Genomic DNA, 17,954 nt, shown 5'->3' with positions numbered 1-17,954 from the left:
TCTCTGCTCCGCAGGTAACCCGCTTCCTCCCCTCTCTCTCTGCCTGCCTCTCTGCCTACTTGTGATTTCTCTCTCTGTGTCAAATAAATAAAATCTTTTAAAAATAAATAAATAAATAAATAATAAGTTTCACTGGGGAAAAAAAAGACAACCTAACAAACCAGAGATCCATAAATATGTAAAACAATTGGCCTAAGGGATTATCAGTCAACCTCCATGTTTGATGAGAAGGCAAGAAAAGAAAATCTGCAGCCATTTCAATATGTATTTTAATTGTGTCATGAGATATGACCTTTCCATGGAATGATAAATTTTAGTTCTAAAATCCTTAAGCATTCTTTTTTTTCTTTATATTTACATATAATGTATTACTTGTTTCAGCGGTAACGTGACTTGAAATAATGTGGTATACCCATCCTCATTTTCTCTTCTTCTGAGTAAAAAATATCCCTACTGAGCATCAGAATTGCCATTTGAGTTTACATTGTGAAACCTAGTTAAGAGCATATAAATTTAGAAAAGATGAGTGGGCAGTGTGACAAATATGATAGTTATCAGTCTGTTTCAGGTCATGCATTATTCAAGAAAAGGTGTATCAGAACTTCTAATTTGGGTTTTGCTTAAATTATTAGAGGCATGGCTAGGGAGACCTCATTTTGGCTTTGTCTTGTTTATAAAGCCTAAATATCAAGATCCTATTTTTTTTTCCTTTTTCATTGAAAAAAAAAGATAAATTGTGTGGTACTGAATAATATGAATCCTTTTGGGGGGGTCAAATTTGGGTTATTAAAGATGGAAGCAATATTTGGAGACTAGTTGCTAAAATAGGACATGAAAATGTGTTAAAATAATAAAATAATGGATGTATTTCAGGCTCTAACTTTGGTAAAAAACATAGCTCATGTTTTATTGACTTTTCCAAACCAGACGAGGAAAGATCATTTCTTTCTTATGTTCCTTTCCCACTTTCTGTGATACTCATCATATTCCTCTTAGGAATGCTTCTGCTTTCACTTGCTCTCAAGATGAAGAAATGCATTTTTCTTGAAATATGAAAATATGCAAAATGTGTAGTATAATGGTGTTAATATTATGGAGACTAACAGCTAAGCCAGTTCTTTCATTTCCTATCAAATTGCTATTAGTTACCAAAGCCATCTGAATACTATTATATGTCATGTTTTAGAATTCCACTTTGTATTATCAGATGCTTAGATGTCGCGAATATTGGTTTGCATCTTAAAAAAAGTGTTTCCAGGGGCACCTGAGTGGCTCAGTGAGTTAAAGCCTCTACCTTCAGCTCAGGTCATGATCTCAGGATCCTGGGATGGAGCCCTACTTCTGGCTCTCTACTCAGCAGGGAGCCTGCTTCCCTTCCTCTCTCTCTGCCTGCCTCTCTGCCTACTTGTTATATCTCTCTCTGTCAAATAAATAATTTTTTTTTAAAAAAGTGTTTCCAGTAACTCTTAACTATATTAAATATTAGTAAAGGGCTGAATGTACTTAGGCATTATGCAAATGTACTCTCAATTTACTATAATCATTTTGTTAAAATGGCCATATTTTCATGTTCACTAATTCATCAGTAAAGTCATTAAACATCTATATATTAGACGTTTTGAGGATACAAAGATAAGTATAGTATAGTATCTGACATCCAGAGTCCCACATTGTAGTAAGAGAAATCCATATCTAAACGAGTAAATTACATTATGTTATTTTAACTGATATTGTACCCATATCGGTTATGTGGAATACAGTGGACATAAACAATTCTCTTGACATCCAGGGCAGTTTTACTGAGTGCCTGGCTTTTGATCTTGATCTTGGAGATTAAGTTGGAGGTTGCCCATTAAAAAGGAAGGAATATAAGGGCAGGAACTCTATCTGCAAAGAAATGGAGTCATGAAAGGATTTAACATCCATAGACTAGGGAGTAGCTACTGGTAGGAGCATAGAATCAAATCTGTGCTACTTGATAACTAAAATGGACTCTGACCTTCTACATACCAAATATATTAATTGTAAAATTTGAACATGTTTTCACTGCAAGATTAGGCCAAAGTATTTATTTTAGGTGTGTGTGCCATGTGTGGTGTAAAAAATTGTGAGGTCTTCATATTAATGATATTCTAGAAACTTCTTTAAATTTTTATCATACATTTTTAAATGTCTATTATGAACTTGGATATTGTGTTTCTATTTTTTTTTAAAGATTTTATTTATTTATTTGAGAGAGAGACAGTGAGAGAGAGCATGAGCGAGGAGAAAGAAGGTCAGAGGGAGAAGCAGACTCCCCAGGGATCTGGGAGCCTGATGTGGGACTCGATCCCAGGACTCCAGGATCATGACCTGAGCCGAAGGCAGTCGTCCAACCAACTGAGCCACCCAGGTGTCCCTGTGTTTCTATTTTTCTGAGCTAATTAAGTTTCTTTCTACAATAGTAAGCACAGTTTAGATAAGACATCCTTAACTTGATCAAATTTCAGAGATTCTAGTCATGAAATTGATGGAGTTTTTTTAGCCTTCTATGATCTTACTTAAAAACAATTCTCTGATATTTAGTTTTCGTATAGCACAAAATCTAGATGAATAGGTTTCATTTTCATTTTCTTTCTAATAATAACTTGCGTAAAGGAAATAAATGTCCTCATTAAATCTGTCTTCTGAGAGACGTGCCTACTGGTCTTCCTCTCAGGGTACTTGTAATATAGTTTTCTTGGATATTAGGTGGTTTTGTTTCATTGAATCTTGGCATTTGATTGCTTTAAAAGCCTTTTACTGAGTTGGGTCAGCATTCCACATTAGGGAGATTTTTTCCCCCTATTCATGCAGAAATTCAACTGTTACTAATATTGATATGAATCGATCATGTACACTAAAAGGGAAATAAGTTCCAGTTATTTGAAAAACTGTTAATTTCTAGTTCTAACTGTGGGTAGCTCTGTTAAATGAATCATATCACTGTGGAAAACAGAAATGGAAGTTAAGATCTTAGCTCACTGTCAACCATGGTATCATTGAAGATGAAGGTTAAGGAGAGGAATCCTTCACTGAGTCTTCAGTCATTAGTGGAGTTGTCCTCAATGTGCCCATTGGATCATGAGATTATACAGTAGTGTGTGAACTGCCATATTTTATATTGAAGTATGTTAAATAAATAATGGGGTTTGACTGCTCGTTTGTGATATTAAACAGGTGCTACCTTATATTTCCTAAGTTAATTATGTTTCTGTAGTGGTACAAAATATATTTACCTATATAGATACACATGCATATAAACATATGGTTCATATATCCTATTGGCAATGAGGAAATAGTTTGTTTTCATTGATAGCTCACACACTTTAAAATGTTTTGTTCTTGAAGATTGAATTATGAAATGGAGCCAGCAGTTTCAACAGTTAAATCTTGGTACCAAAGTTACACTATTTTCCATTATTTGTAATTTATGATAGTATCAGAGACTTATTCACTGAACTTACCTGTTGAAAAAATTTTGAACAGCTGGTTCACTCTGAAATAGAGATTTGCTTGAGAGATGTTATGTAAGTTTCTTAAGGAAACTTACTATACAAATGCAGATACTGTGAGGCCTCAATTAATGAATATTCTCTGGGAAACCTCCTATTTTTTATTTAATTTTTCCATCTGTATTGATATCTAATTGACATATAACTGTGTGAATCTAAGGTGTACAATATGTTGATTTGATATACTTATATTTTAGAATTACCACCGTAGTGTTTGCTAACCTCATCATCACATTGCATAATTACCAATTTTTTCTTCTGGTTAGAACATTTAAGGTCTATTCTCTTAGCAAGTTTCAAGTATACAATACAGTATTTTTAAATGTAACTGCAATGCTGTGCATTACTTCCCCAGAACTTATTTATTTTCTTTAACTGAAAGTTACCCTTCTATTAACATGTCTTCTATTCCCCCACCCCAAACCCTGTTAACCAAAATTCTTCTTCCTAGAAACCCTCTTTTGAAATGATGTTGACTATATTAAAGATATTTTATAATCATACAAAAGAATATTATATGGGTTATAGATGAAATTGTTAGCTCATATTATAAATTTTAAGAGAGCAGTAAATGTTAAGAGAATGAGATGGTGTGGTGGGAAAGAAAAATCGGGCTGTAATATTTGTGTAACCCTGACAGAAGTCCACATTATAAATAAAATATAACCATCCTTTGAGCCCCATCTCAAATTCTTTCTCTTCAGTGTCTTTATCCCTACTGGAGCAATGGTTTTTCTTCCTCTGAATAGTCAAGCACTTTTCTTGTAATTTTTTTATGGCACTTACGATTTTCTGCCTTGAAATATATGTTTGGATGCTTTGTTCAATTATTAGAATCTAATTGGAGAAGAAATGAATGGGAATATGTGAGACGGAGACATCTGCCATCCCTAACACAGTATTTCTTTCACGTAATGAAATTTCATTCACGTATTTCTTTCACGTATGAGTATACATGGAATTGAGTTTAATAGCATTAATTTGTTTAACACTAGAAAATGTATATTATAGTATGGGTTAAAGTCTGAAAGGCTGAGAAGGACAGAAATCAAATAAAAAGAGAAATACAGTTGATGTAGGTCTTCCAAGCTGCAATAGAAGAAAGCAGAGCTGTGCCCATACTTTTCCTGTGCCATTCTTATGCTTATCACTATGAGACTCTAGGCCACTTTAAATGCCAGAACTGTGTCTTCTCACTCTAAATTCATCTTGTTTCCACAGGACACACTGAAGAGATACAGTTTACATCACTATCATACAAATTCTAACTCCCACTTAATTCCTCCCCCCCCCACTTTGAAAGCTGACCTGCTGCAATAAGAAAGGAGAAAATATGCCTCAGTTTCCAGGTTTTTTATGGGTACTCACTTTGCCACCCTCATGATCACACTCTAGAGCTGTTCTGCTTGTGGTGCCATGTTCTGCTCTGTATCTATTGAGGAATCTGCCACTGCTACCAGACATACCTCACTTTTCTAAAAGTCACTGTTCTGTCCTAACTTTGGTGAAGGAAGTATTTTACCATCATTTTATGCTTTCCCTAATAATGAAATATTTGCTCACAATTTCACATGGGTATTAATTCATACTTTGTTGTTGTTAACAATAACAAACACTTTAGGAAAAAGAAATTTAGGATTTCTGAAAAATCAGAGCTGAGGCATTGTCTGATATTATAAAGGGTAGAATTTAACATTTTGAGGAATTAGGGCAAACTTTTCATGTAAGATGGCATTTGAGCTCATTAGTGAAGTTAATAATGTAAAATGTATACTCAATAAGTTAGACTAATGTTACTGAGATACCACACACATATATGTGTCTTATTCTACTACCTTTATCAACTTTAGTGTCATGACCAAGCAGGAAAAATCAGAAAATGCCTACCAATACATGAAAAAAGAAATCAAACCAAATATTATATTCTAATATATTTCCTTATCTATGAAATGCTGCCACTCATACTTAAGACAATATTAAAGCCACAATAGCATATTTTAGGCCCCCTTCAGATATAGAAATCTGGTAGAGAGTTTTCAGAAAAAAAAGTATTAAACTGTCATAGAGTATGCTGAGTTTACAATGTAAGTGTTTTGCATGTATGGAATTAGCAGACTGGTGTAGGCTAGGTTGTGCATAAAAAATATTTCCTATGTTTAGCATGTTTTTCTGAAAACAAGTGATGGAGAAAGGAACATAATTATTTCATACTAAAAATTTAAACTTCATGCTCTGTTTTTTTTTTAATTTTTTCAATTTATTTATTTTCAGAAAAACAGTATTCATTATTTTTTCACCACACCCAGTGCTCCGTGCAATCCGTGCCCTCTATAATACCCACCACCTAGTACCCCAACCTCCCACACCCCCGCCACTTCAAACCCCTCAGATTGTTTTTCAGAGTCCATAGTCTCTCATGATTCACCTCCCTTTCCAATTTACCCTGACTCCCTTCTCCTCTCTAACACCCCTTGTCCTCCATGATATTTGTTATGCTACACAAATAAGTGAAACCATATGATAATTGACTCTGTCTGTTTGACTTATTTCACTCAGCATAATCTCTTCCAGTCCCATCCATGTTGCTACAAAAGTTGGGTATTCATCTTTCTGATGGAGGCATAATACTCCATAGTGTATATGGACCACAACTTCCTTATCCATTCGTCCGTTGAAGGGCATCTTGGTTCTTTCCATAGTTTGGCGACCGTGGCCATTGCATGCTCTGTTTTAATATTTTAGTGTATTCTACGATAGGCAAGCATACATAAGTATATTATACTATTTGACTATCTAATAGGGTACTATATGGGAACATTAAATGTAAATAGTTTCCTTATTGATTCTTTGAAGTAATTCTCAGGGTTTTTTATTTTTATTTTTATTTTTTTTTGTCATTTGAGTGAAAAGCACAAGTATAGAAGGTAAACAGATTTTCTTCCGTAATACTTCAAAAAATTTGAGAAGAAAAGATAAAAAAAGGAAAAAATATACCTGTAATTCAGTAGGTCTTGTAAGTGCTATTGTGATTTTTAAAATCTCATCTTAGAGCCACATTGGTATTCTTTGGGATTCACAGCCAAAATTATAATGAAATCCATTGGATGAATATGTATATATGTGTGTGTGTGTGTGTGTATACACACACATACATACTGACTATATAGTTATTGTTGTTTTGTTTTGTTTTGAGGAATAGCATTGATGCATAAATAGAAGTAGAGCTCTAAGGAGAAACTGATCTGCTGAAAGTATTAAGGTATATACTTACTCATAGTTGTAGCTTTTTGGTATGCCAAGATAGACTTTTCAGATTTTTGCAACATTGCTTTTCATTTTGCTCACCAACTGATTATCTTTTGTAGATGTCAGAATGATTAGATTTACCATCTGCAAAATACTCATCATTGAGAATTATAGACCACTTAGAAGATTGGCAAGGACAAGTTAGAACTGAAAATGCATCTCTCAACAGTCATGTGAAATCATAGCAGTAATTCAGTAAATTCTCCTGAATATTTTCTTTTTGTGGTGGGAAGTGGGGATGGTTTATATTTTGAGGTTATTTGCAGAATAAACACTGGGTATAAAAAATTACACCTGTATTTATTGTCAAACCACATTTGTTAGGTAAGGCATTTTCTCCTTCCCAGATGTACCTCACCTTTTGTCAAAATGTTATTTCCTTTGCTATTCTTTGTTGAAAGTAGTTCAATTCAGACCTTACTCCTAGGATTCTGCTACTTTTGTACTTCCCAGCTAGAGAAGTCAAAGTTCTGCTTTTATTTATGAACCTGAATCCACACAAGTTCCATTCTGACAGGCCCCCTTTTTCAGAATGACCTTACCAGTGCTTACAAATTTTAGAAGGAAAAGTAATCTAAGATGACCTGTAATGTCATTATTTAACTTAGATCTTGAGAAGAGCAAATAGAGCAACAGTCTGAAGATTGTAGATTTGCCAATAAACACTTCTGTTCCTCCATCTGCTCCCCCACCAGATAATAGTTACAGTGGAATGACATAACAGGGAGGGGCAGGAGTAGGCATTCTCCAATGGGGATGAGGTGAGAGTAGGGAAGGTAGTGTGGGAGCAGATGGTAGCTGGGAAGAGAGGGGCTCCATGGCACTCTTGGCATGTTTACAGAAAGAGAGCTATGCTAACAAGCTGTGCCAAATTCTGAATGTTTCGAAACTCCACTTTGTGGTATGTGGCCTTGAACATTACTCATTTACTATCATCATATAGATTAATTGCAAACATTTCCTATAAAATTATTCTTTCTGTTATATTGGCAAATGCTGTTTAAAATATATTTGTATGTGTGTTGTAATTAATCTGATATGTAGAAAAAAGGTGTTCACTTGTCCTTGGTTTCCAGCTGAATAATAATTAATACATGTAAAAACCCAGATGATAACATATGTTATATATGTGTGTTCATATATTTTTGTCACACAACCCATTTATATAGCATCAGCAAGTACTGTTAAAAAAATTCAGTATATTGTTGTTTTTTACACTTGGTTATAGGATTCACATGAACATTTGCTTGTCTCATCTTTAGTTGAAATTCTGATTTCCACAGAAAAAGTAGTAAATGCCCCCCAAATTTAAATTGATAGAGTTCCTTGACTAAAGTCTTAGTTTTCTGTAAAAATGCATCCATTGCAAATGTTACTGCAATTTCTAATACTTAAAGTGCCCTTAGAGAATATGGATTTGAAGTTTTAGGTCAAAGCACATGTAATTATTGATACACAACCATTTTGATCTATAAAATGGCGGTTTGCTATGGTTTGACCTGATCTGTATCTACTTATCTACCTATTATTTCTTATGTTGAACTTGGGTCAAATAAAAAAATTATAAATTGTATACATGTTTGTTTTATATTGAAACTAAAAAAAGATGAAATACAGTTTTCCAAACCTTCAGAGTCTTATTCAATTAAAAGTAGTGTTTGCACAGATGTTGAGATTTGTCTTCATAGAATTGCTCTGAGAAGGTTGATTGATGATACATGATTTATTAAACAAATCTTTCCCTAATATATCTACTCAGAGTTAACACCGCTATACACAAAACTATTTGATGTGACAGAGAGGCCATTAAGTAATGTGCTTTTGTTTAAGAATAAAGTAATTAATTCTTTGGGTAGTCACTGGAATTTCTTGCTCAAAGTTTTGTCCAAAGTTATAGTATTAAACTTCTCCCACAATTTCACAAAATGATTTTATTCCCCCCCCCACTTTTTTTTTTCTTTCTGAGACAGTGTTTAGATTGGATGAGCTGACTATATAAAGTGCACAAATGATTGGCATTAAATCTTTTTCTCTTTAAAGAACTAGGATGAAAATGGAATTGGGCTTTGTACCAAAGAATTTATATTTAGATGAAGATATTCCAACAGTATCAAAGTATTGTTTACATTTCTGTTGTAAACCCCATAGGATTACATTGAAGCAAACATCGTTTTTGAGAAACATCTCAACTACATCCAGGCTTATTCCTTCATTTTGTTGTTTATTTTGCTATTTGAAGAATAAAAGGAAAGTATATTTTATTGAATAAAGAGAAAACACATTTTTGAATGACAAAATATTCCCAACCAACGTAGATTAACTCATATGCAAAAATTAAAGTCAATTTTTTTTTTTTTTTTTTTTTTTACAATTCTATTTATTTGTCAGAGACAGAGCATGCAGGCAGGGGAAGCAGCCGGCAGAGGGAGAAGCAGACTCCCCACTGAATAGGGAGCCCAATGTAGGACTCCATCCCGGGACTCTGGGATCATGACCTGAGCCAAAGGCAGAGCCTTAACTGACTGAGCCACCCAGGTGTCCCTAAAATCAACTTTTAATTATAAGAATACATATTAAAATTGCATCACCTCTTGAATTTTTCCTAAACTCATTTTAGCACACATGATATTGTGGGATAATTTTTAAAGGACAATCTCAAGATCATAATATCAGTTTTCTTTCATTTATAAGCTTAAAATAAAACATAGTACTAGTATAATGTGACCCGTGAATTCTTGAGGGAGAATTGTTGAGATTATGGTTTTTTCTGTCGCTTTTGTTTTGTTAAAGTGCAAAAGGATCTTAGTTGTGCTCTTGTCTTTGAGTTTCCCTCAGTTCTGTGTCTAAACTGAATTTTTCTTCTTTTGTAATGTTTCTTATTTTAAAGTAATTTTATTATTGTACATGTGGTTCATTTTTTACTATAAACTCCATAGACAGTTTAGCTCACTGTCTACTTGGTGATTATAGAATCACTTCTAATTCTCCTTCCCTAAATTTCAACACACTAATAATGTTATTCTTATGTTCTCAAATAGGCCTGATTCAAATTGACTTTTATGAGCTGATGTTTTCTGGGAACATTTTAGCCTCCATCAGCTTTTGGATAGAAAGTGATAGATTGTTCTATACCATTAAAGTCTCCATGGCTTGATTATTTTAAATTCGAACACTTTTAATTTCTCATTTATTTTCTGATGTTTTTATTTATATGGACTACCATTCCTACAAATATTAACTAAGAAAGGTCAAGTTAGAAATACCATATTTGATATCTTTCATATTGTCCTTGTCCTTTTTACTATATATTTTCTAAATACTAAAACACGTAAGTGGTATTTCATAAATTTTCCCTAAAATGTAGTAAATCCTGTATTTCTACTGAATTTAATTAGTAGTGTCCCAGTATGTATGAATATCAATTTTTTTTTATGTTATGGTAGACGCCATAGAGTACATCATTAGTTTTTGATGTAGTGTTCTATGATTCACTGTTTGTATATAACACCCAGTGCTCCATGCAGTACATGCCTTCCTTAATACCCATCACCAGGCCAATGGATCCCCCCCACTGCCCTCCCCTCTAAAACCCTCTGTTTGTTTCATGGAGTCCAGAGTCTCTCATGATTTGTCTCTCCCTCCAATTTTCCCACCTTCATTTTTCCCTTCCTTCTCCTAATATCCTCCATGCTATTCCTTATGTTCCATAAGTAAGTGAAGCCATAATGATAATTGGCTTTCTCTGCTTGATTTACTTCACTCAGCATAATCTCCTGTAGTCCTGTCCCTGTTGATGTAAAACTTGAGTATTCATCATTTCCATGGCTGAGTAGATTCCATTGTATATATGGACACCTTCTTTATCCATTCATCTGTTGAAGGGCATCTCGGTTCTTTCCACAGTTGGGCTATTGTGGACATTGCTGCTATGAACATTGGGGTACAGATGACCCTTCTTTTCACTACATCTGTATCTTTGGGGTAAATACCCAGTAGTGCAGTTGCTGTTCCATAAGATAGCTGTATTTTTAATTTTTACAGGAACCTCCACACTGTTTTCCAAATGGCTGTACCAACTTGGCATTCCTATGAACCATGTAAGAGGGATCCCCTTTCCACATCCTCTCCAACATTTGTTGTTTCTTGCCTTGTTAATTTTTGCCATTCTAACTGGCATAAGGTGGTATCTCACTGTGGTTTTGATTTTTTTTAAGATTTATTTATTTATTTGACAGACAGAAATCACAAGGAGGCAGAGAGGCAGGAAGAGAGAGGAGGAAGCAGGCTCCCCGCTGAGCAGAGAGCCCGATGTGGGGCTCGATCCCAGGACCCTGGGATCATGACCTGAGCCGAAGGCAGAGGCTTTAACCCACTGAGCCACCCAGGCGCCCCTGTGGTTTTGATTTTAATTTCCCTGATGGCTAATGATGATGAACGTTTTTTCATGTGTCTCTTAGCCATTTGTATGTCTTTTTTGGAGAAGTGTCTGTTCATGCCTTCTGCCCATTTTCTTTACATGATTATCTGTCTTGTGTTTGTTGAGTTTGAGGAGTTCTTAAGAGGCTTGGGTATCAGCCCTTTGTAGTGTCATTTGCAAATATCTTCTTCCATTCCATGGGTTGCCTCTTTGTTTTGTTGACTATTTCCTTTGGTATGCAGAAGCTTTTAATCTTGACCGAGTCCCAAAAGTTCATTTTCCCTTTTGTTTCCTTTGCCTTTGGAGACATGTCTTGAAAGAAGTTGCTGTGGCTGATGTCAAAGAGGTTACTTCCTATGTTCTTCTCTAGGATTTTGATGGATTCCTGTCTTACAGTGAGGTCTTTCATCCATTTCAACTTTATCTTTGCATATGGTGTAAGAGAATGGTCGAGTTCTGTTCTGTATAAAGCTGTCCAATTTTCCCAGCACCATTTATTGAGACACTTCTTTTCCATTGGATATTTTTTCCTGCTTTGTTGAGGATGATTTGACCATAGAGTTGAGGGTCCATATCTGGACTCTCAATTCTGTTCCGCTGATCTTTGTGTCTGTTTTTGTGCCAGTACCATGCTGTTTTGGTGAGCTCAGCTTTGTAATAAAGCTTGAAATTAGGCAACATGATGGCCCCAGCTTTGTTTTTCTTTTTCAGTATTTCCTTGGTGATTCAGGGTCTTTCTGGTTCCATACAAATTTTAGGATTGTTTGTTCCAGCACTTTGAAACATGCCAATGGTATTTTGATTGGGATGGCATTGAAAGTATAGATTGCTTTGGGCCTCACAGACATTTTCACAATGTTTATTCTTCCAATCGATGAGCTTCAAATGTTTCTGCATCTTCAGTTTCCTTCATGGGTGTTCTGTAGTTCCTCAAGTACAGATCCTTTACCTCTTTGGTTATGTTTATTCCAAGGTATCTTATGGTTTTTGAGGCCTGTAAATGGAATCGATTCTCTAATTTCCCTTTCTACAGTTTCATTATTAGTGTATAAGATAGCAACTGATTTCTGTACATTTATTTTTTATCCTGCCACATTACTGAATTGCTGTATGAGTTGTAGTAGTTTGGGGGTGGAGTCTTTTGGGTTTTCTCATCTGCGATGGGAAGATTGGGTCATCTGCGAAGAAAAAGAGCTTGACTTCTTTGCTAACCCGGATAACTTTTATTTCTTTTTGTTGTCTGATTACTATGGCTAGGACTTATAATACTGTGTTGAACAATAGTGGTGAGTGTGAGCATCCTTGTCGTGTTCCTTATCTTAAGGGAAAGGCTCTCAGCTTTTCCCCATTGAGAATGATATTCACTGTGTGTTTTACATAGATGGATTTTATGGAATTAAGGAATGTTCCCTCTCTCCCTATACTCTGAAGAGTTTTAATCAGGAAAGGATGCTGTATTTTGTCAAATGCTTTTTTTGCATCAATTAAAAGGACCATGTGGTTCTTCTCTCTTCTCTTATTAATTTGTTCTATCACATTGATTTGTGAATGTTGAACCATGCTTGTTTTTTGGGAGGTTTTTGATTACTGCTTCAATTTCTTTACTGGTTCTTGGTGTATTCAGGTTGCCAGTTTCTTCCTGCTTCAGTCTTGGAAGTTCATAGGTTTCCAGGAATGCATCCATTTCTTCTAGGTTACTTAACTTACTGGCATATAGCTGTTGATAATAATTTTTGATGATTGTTTCTATTTCCTTGGTGTTATTCATGATCTCTCCCCTTTTATTCATAATTTTATTAGTTTGGATCCTTTCTGTTTTCCTTTAAATTAGTCTGACCAGTGGTTTATCAATCTTACTGATTCTTTCAAAGAACCAGCTTCTAGTTTTATAGATGTTGAACAACAACTTTTAAGCTAACACTGAACCCCTTGTTTTGTAGTTTGATTGTAGGGTCAACTCTATATTGATGGAAGAATTTCAGCCTTTGCAGTTTAGGAAGCAATATTTATATATTCTGAGATATTTTTGTTTGTTTTGTTTTGTTTTGTCTTTTGGTCCAAAAAAACAACAGGTGGTGAGTCTAGGTCAAAGTAAAGAAAATTATTAGCAACTATAACTGCTATCCTTTTTAGTTTAGTCTCAAATATCAGTTAGAATGTCATATACTCATAAAATCAACTATTTTCTAGCCAGATTAGACTCTTAATAAATATAAAATATGGTGATATTTAGTTTATTTGGGGTATGGTGTTACCTCAATAGTTATTTGTCAGTTTCTGAAAATAGCAGTTTTCAACATTTTGAGGTTTCCAATTAGACTTTAGTGACAAATGCATCTTGCTGATCACCACAGGGTTTAGTTAGTAAAATTAAAATATAGCTTTTCTTTAACTATTATCAGTTCACTTAGTATCTGCTTAATCTCTTTATGTTTTAATAAAATAAGGCTAAGATTGAGATCATTAGATACAGGACTGTCAAGATTAAGGAGGAGATTATTGTCATTAAGAGCAAAATGGTTTCATTTATGGGCTGAGAAAATGAGGCCTATCAATAAACCACTTTCTGCCTCTAATGATCCTACTTCTCTCTAATTGTGTGCAAATCTAACAACAAGCTCATTTTCTTCTTTCATTCTTGAGGGGAAAATTGTTAAATACAAATGCTTTCTATTTAACAATTGTTTTTACTTCCTTGAATTTTTTCCTTTGAATTTTGCATTCCATGAATGCAATGAATTCTTTGTTGCTGAATTATTATTTCCCTTGATGTCTTTTGAGGGAACTCTGCTGTATTTTTATGCAACTTATATTTGACAGAGGAATAGATTTTCTAAGATTAGATGAGCTCCAACAACAGTGGTATCTTAAGCCTTACATGAGTCATTAATTTTAGAAAGATATCTTCCTTTAAAAATTCCCAACTTAAAGTAGTGGAATGTTCTAAGTATTGAAAATGATCGCAATAAGGGGTTCATAAAGGATGTATCTCTTATTGGATTCTCTGTCATTCTTCATCTTTATGGTAGAAATTCTTTTAGCCCACCTCCTTGTAACTAAGCTGTCTGAGAAATCAGTGCTCACACTTTACTGGATGTAAAGTGTTGGCTGATACTGAGAATATTCTGAATGCTTGCTGCTACTAAGCTATCCTCAAATATAACCCGGCACATCTTTTCTTAATGTTTGGAATCTTAGATTACCATGAATATATTGTGACTATATTCCAAACCCTCTATATGCCAATTGTACTTGATAGTACAATTATTTCCTTCAGTTAAATATTATGTAAATGAATAAATAATTTAAAAGAAAGATATGCCATTTTTTTAATTTCTTTTCAGTGTAACAGTGTTCATTATTTTTGCACCACACCCAGTGCTCCATGCAATACGTGCCCTCCCTAATACCCACCACCTGGTTCCCCCAACCTCCCACCCCCGCCACTTCAAACCCCTCAGATTGTTTTTCAGAGTCCATAGTCTTTCATGGTTTACCTCCCCTTCCAATTTCATGTCATGATCTCAGGGTCTTGGGATCGAGCCCCACATCAGGCTGAAACCTGCTTCTCCCTCTGCCACTCCCCCTGCTTGTGTTCCCTCCCTTGCTCGCTCGTGCTTTCTCTCTCTCTCTCTTGCTATCAAATAAATAAATAAATAAAAATCTTTTAAAAATGGCATATCCACGAAAGAAGAAAGATATGCCATTTTTAAAGATTTTTATTTGTTTGATAGAGAGAGAGAGAGCAAGGGAGGGAACACAAGCGGGGGGAGTGGCAGAGGGAGAAGCAGGTTTCAGCCTGATGCGGGGCTCGATCCCAAGACCCTGACATGAGCCAAAGGCAGATACATAATCACTGAGCCATCCAGACACCCCAAGATACGCCATTTTCATGAGTACTATGTTGGATGCTTTTGAAATGCTTGCTAGCTTAAATGTGCCATCTAATCAGGGATGGGCAAGCAGACTTAAAAGAGAGAAACCAATTCTAAAAATCCTTTGAACTCAAATTGCTTGATGAAGGTATTTAAGTGCTAGAAACAAAAATCTAGAAACCGATTTAGGTATGGTGTATATGCAAGTGGACCTCTACAGAGAGCTGATTAGAGTATCCTAACTCAAATGAATACCATACCTCTACATCAAAAAGATTGTCAAATGATTACTGATATTTTTCAGTTAAAATATTTAAGATGTACATATCATGTTTTATGAACACCTACTTGAACTGAACTCTGATTGATTGGCATTGCCTGATTTTCTAATTATCTTCCCAGTCATGCCTGGTATATTAAAAAACTTTATTGCGACTCACTCTTACTCAGTAGAAATGGTAACTTTATAGTCTAAGTCCATATTTTCTTTCCTTCTACGGTGTAAAAATGGGCCATTGCGTGTTTATACCTTGAAGATAATATTTTTGTTCCTTCCAAGACAAGCTCAATTCCTATGGTCTATTGTCATTTTACATAGTTAAGCTATTGTGGGGGAAAAAACAAACTTGAAGGTATCTCTCTTGATTCTCTCTTGTGAATATCATGTTACCAGTAGCATACAGACCATCTGTCTGCAGAGGAGAATCTCATGGTTGCTTGAGCATAATTTTGTTGGCAATCTGATACCTAGCATCAGCGATAAATAGGGAGAACTTTTAATGGGGCCTAAGCATAAAATATCTGGTGAGAAAAATATAATGCATCTACTCTAGTTGAACTTAACATTCTTATCAAAGAGACAGGATTTACAGATAAGAAACACTTAAGGAGTAATGAAACTCAAATGCTTAGGTTTTGCTGGGCATATTATATACTTTCTAGGAACTAAAAAAAAGAGGAGCTAAAAAAATGTTAATTATGGTCCAACCCCAAAATGTTTACCCCTTTTATGTTATATTATTTTTTAAGATTTTATGTATTTATTTATTTGACAGAGAGAGAGAGAAAGCACAGGCAAGGGGAAGCAGCAGAGGGAGAGGGAGAAGCAGGCTACCAAGTGAGCAGGGAGTGGATGAGGCTTAATCCCAGACCTGAGCTGAAGGCAGACACTTAACCAACTGAGCCACCCAGGCACCCCTAGTGCCTTTTCCCCTTTTAATGGTTGAATGAAAGAATGGCTCAGGAAGACTTCAAAGCCTATAGGTATTATCAATGGAATGCTCTTTTCACTGTAAATTGGAGAATAGTTGATAAAATGGAAGATTACAAAAATAAATGCTCTGTTAGGAATTACATAATATACTTAAAAACATGCCGGGACTTGTTTTTGAAGGCTAAAGAATGAACGTATGATTGAAAGCATGCAATGTCAATATCCATGTGGTCAGTGAAGGCAAAAGAATTTAGCTTCTTAGAAAGGAATTAGAACTCTGTTCCATCATCCATACCTTGGCATAGATGCATTGGCCAACAAAAATGGCAGGTTCATATTATTCAACCATTACATTTATATTCAAGATTCCCTCGAGGATGTAAATCAGTAGAAATATGTGTGTCTGTGTATTCATACCAATGGCCACATTTAATGTATATAAGTGTGCCAGAACAATATAGAAAATAGGTTAATATTAAAATTTATATATCATTCATTCATTCACCTAATACAATCAGCATTAACAAAATACCTTATCAGTTTGTGGCACTACGCACAATATAAGACTTATAAAAATCATTGAAGCAATGTGGGTCAACATGACACATGAAAAGCATGAAGCTTTTTCCCCAAGCTGTCTATTTATTATTTAGGACTTGATGTAGTTTTTTCTTAGACTAATAATGGCTAGTAACATTCCATTTAACCCTCTATTTATTCATTCATTTCATCCACTGTTTGTTTATTCTTACTAAGTATGAGGTACTATGCTAGGCTCAGTGAGAAGTATAAAAAGTACCCCTTACCTTTGAGAAGGTGATGTGAAATAATTATTGTGATAAAATGATTGAAAAAGATTGAATCTGGTTGATTCTAAGAGAAAGTTTTTAAAGACTTATTTCAACCATGTCTTAGTTTATTACAGCTGTAGCAAAGTCAGAGTTACATGTGATAGGGAATACTAGAGCAAAGCAAGGAGATTCTTTAGATTACATAAGAAGAGGCAATAATCAGAAAGTCAAACCCATTTGTTACATTCAGGTTAGTCAGTATAAGGCATGCTTAAGTAAAACTGACCACAAAATTGAGATCCAGTTTTTAAAAGTTCAAGTTATCCCTAGGCAAATGCTTAAAATCCTTAAACTAGTTGCCCTTGAATTTATATTAGAAAATTTATCAGGGGTATGGAGGAAATCTTTAGGAGAAATGCAGTGGTTTTCTGCCAATACTTAAACTTTTGACTGCAAATAATATGAGATCCTGAGTCCTGAAATTATTGGGGTCCTATGTTGGATTCTGTTTTTATGGTAGAAAATTTAAAAATACTATTATTCTGAACAGAGAATTCATGTAGAAAATGAAGTGTGTTGATGTGAGACAAGGAAAAAAGTGTTTTCCAACTTTGCTCGTTGCTCTAGTACTACTCATTAGTGCATGCTTTTTATTTCTTTCTAAGATCATAACCTTTATTAGGCAGCAATATTCTTCTAATGGAGAAAAGAAAATGAGCACTTTACAGTTATGTACATAAGACATAGTTTTCCTATTTCTGAAAAGCAATAGAGAGAACTCTTTCCCCCCAAATGAATAAAATCTCAAAATTAGAATCT

General features: G+C 34.7%; 1 protein-coding gene and 1 long non-coding RNA gene across 7 annotated transcripts in view; both read left to right on the top strand.

Moving 5' to 3' along the window:
- DIAPH2 (diaphanous related formin 2) overlaps window positions 1-17,954 on the top strand; it is a 980,096-nt gene that overhangs the window by 602,528 nt on the left and 359,614 nt on the right. The window lies entirely within an intron of this gene.
- Window positions 6,228-8,412, top strand: LOC123387196. The gene is made up of 2 exons (XR_006601525.1): window positions 6,228-6,792; window positions 6,899-8,412. It is a non-coding gene; the product is annotated as an uncharacterized LOC123387196 (long non-coding RNA).

Source organism: Mustela putorius, unplaced genomic scaffold, assembly GCF_011764305.1.
Source record: "Mustela putorius furo isolate JIRA1106 unplaced genomic scaffold, ASM1176430v1.1 tig00003846_pilon_pilon_pilon, whole genome shotgun sequence".
NCBI lineage: Eukaryota > Metazoa > Chordata > Mammalia > Carnivora > Mustelidae > Mustela > Mustela putorius.
The sequence above is the reverse complement of the archived record's forward strand: the minus strand, read 5'-3'. Positions and strand labels throughout refer to the sequence as shown.